Source organism: Gossypium raimondii, chromosome 11 (assembly GCF_025698545.1).
Source record: "Gossypium raimondii isolate GPD5lz chromosome 11, ASM2569854v1, whole genome shotgun sequence".
Classification (NCBI taxonomy): Eukaryota; Viridiplantae; Streptophyta; class Magnoliopsida; order Malvales; family Malvaceae; genus Gossypium; species Gossypium raimondii.
In genome coordinates, this window is record NC_068575.1 from 11,453,347 (window position 1) to 11,455,368 (window position 2,022).

Below are 2,022 nucleotides of genomic sequence, written 5' to 3' on the forward strand. Positions count from 1 at the left end.
TTAATATTTAATCGTGATTCTATTAAAACACGAGAATTTTTTTAAATATTTTCAATTTTTAAAAGGGCGTATCGTGTTTAACACAAACCGGTGATATTCACCCAACATAGCGATGAAATCAACGATTTAATGTTAAATCGATTCGTTGCCTTATTTATTAAAATTATTTAAAATAAAATAAAATTAAAATTGGATTAAATAAAAAATATAAATACAAAAATATAAAAATGCATAAAAGTACCAGTAATATTAAAACGGAATAGCATAAAAATACGGGTATTAAATTAAAAGTGAAATAAACAAAATTACCGAAAAGATCCAAAACACGAGCTTGGTCGAACGGGTTACACAAATTGAGCCCTTCCTTTTTCCTTTCTCGGCCTGCTTCGGATTGGGCCTGGGCCTGCTGGACAGCCTGCTTTTTCTGCTGGGCCGCCTGCTGATTGGGCCTGCTGCTGGACAGGCCTGCTTTGTTGCTGCTGGGCTGCCTGCGTTGGGCCTGCTACTGGACAGGCCTGCTTTGAAGCTGCTGGGCTGTTTTTTTTCTGCTGCTCTTCTTTTTTTTTCTGGGTCTTTTTTTTTGACTGCTGTGTGGGCCTACTGGGATGCTGGGTCGGGCACGGGTCGTATTGGGTCGGGTCGGGTTGGTTTGACCTGACTGAATTAATTTTTTATTATTTTTTTCTTCTTTCTTCTTCCCCTTTTCTTCTTTCTTTCTTCTTTCTTTCCCGATCAGCCCCGACAGTGCTCCTCCCAGCCCGATGCGACGGTCGACGGCGGCGGAGGAGCTCTCCTCTCCCCTCTTTTCTTCTTTTTATTTTCTTTCTTTGCTCTTTTTTTCCCTTTTTTGTTTGCTGTTTTTTTTCTTTGTCTTTGCTTTTTTTTTTATTGGCTTTCTTTGTCTTTGGTGGATGGGGGAACGACGGCTGGTGGTGAGGGACGGCGGTGGACGCGGCGGCGTGGGGCTTTTCGCTGCTGTTTTTTGCTTGATTTTGTTGTTTTTTTCTTTCTTGCTTCCTTTCTTGGCTGCTGACCCCCCCTCTCTTTCAATTTTCTTCTTTTAATATTATTTCATTTTGTCTTCTTTTTCTTGTCTTCAGGTGACAGTGGAGCAATCATGGCCTAGGGAGGCTTTGGAGTAGCTGGAGGTGGGAGGAGCACGTCCGACTGCTGATTGGGGGTGATTTGACAAGTCCAGAAGGACTAAATTGTAGAAGGCGTAAAATTTTTGGGACAAAAGTGTAATTTTAAAAAAATATAGGGCTAAAATGTAATTTTTAGAAATTTTAGGGGCCCGAATGTAATTTTAAAATTTTTATTTGTTCTTATTTATTATTATTTTATTAATATTATTAAAACATAAAAAAAACAACAAAAACACCAATGGGCTAAACCCCAAACAAGTCCAAAATTAAATTATTTCAAACCCAATTATCCAACCCCCATAGGCCCAATCATTGGCCCATCTAAGGCAAGCCCAAAAAAATCATAATTTTTTAAATATATATAAAATAAAATAAAAACACGAAGAATGTACCGGACAAAATTCAGTGATTACATATGGATTATCATTTTATCAAGATGATAAAAAAATCATCATAAATTGATTAAGGTAAGCGTACCTATCAATTAAGGCTACAATTATGATGAGTATAAATATCGTTCCAACGAAAACTAAAAGTACTAGTAATTTCCGTCTTTCTCTTATTTAATTGAATAATTCGATTGATTGATTATAACTAAAATTAATTAACTAATGAATACGACAAAGAACAAATCATTAAAATAATTTATTAACAACCAAGAAGCGAAATAATACCCAGGAAATAATTCACTTAGATTTCATTTGTCACCATCAATTTAAATTTCGCAATTTCTTTACTTAGTAACTTGACCCGTAGAAATCTCTAAATTATGCAAATATATCTTTCGAGCATAAGGGCAACTGACTCTAGGTTGATTAATTGAAATTTCTTTCTAATTAAAACTCCTATTATCGTATTAACTCGTGCTATGGTCTCC

The 2,022-nt window shown here is 35.8% G+C and overlaps 1 long non-coding RNA gene across 1 annotated transcript; it reads left to right on the top strand.

Annotated features, from left to right (window-relative positions):
• The first annotated feature begins 705 nt into the window (after window positions 1–705).
• On the top strand, window positions 706–1,328 carry LOC128034934 (uncharacterized). Its single transcript, XR_008191261.1, has 2 exons — window positions 706–994; window positions 1,101–1,328. It is a non-coding gene; the product is annotated as an uncharacterized LOC128034934 (long non-coding RNA).
• The last annotated feature ends 694 nt before the right edge of the window (window positions 1,329–2,022 follow it).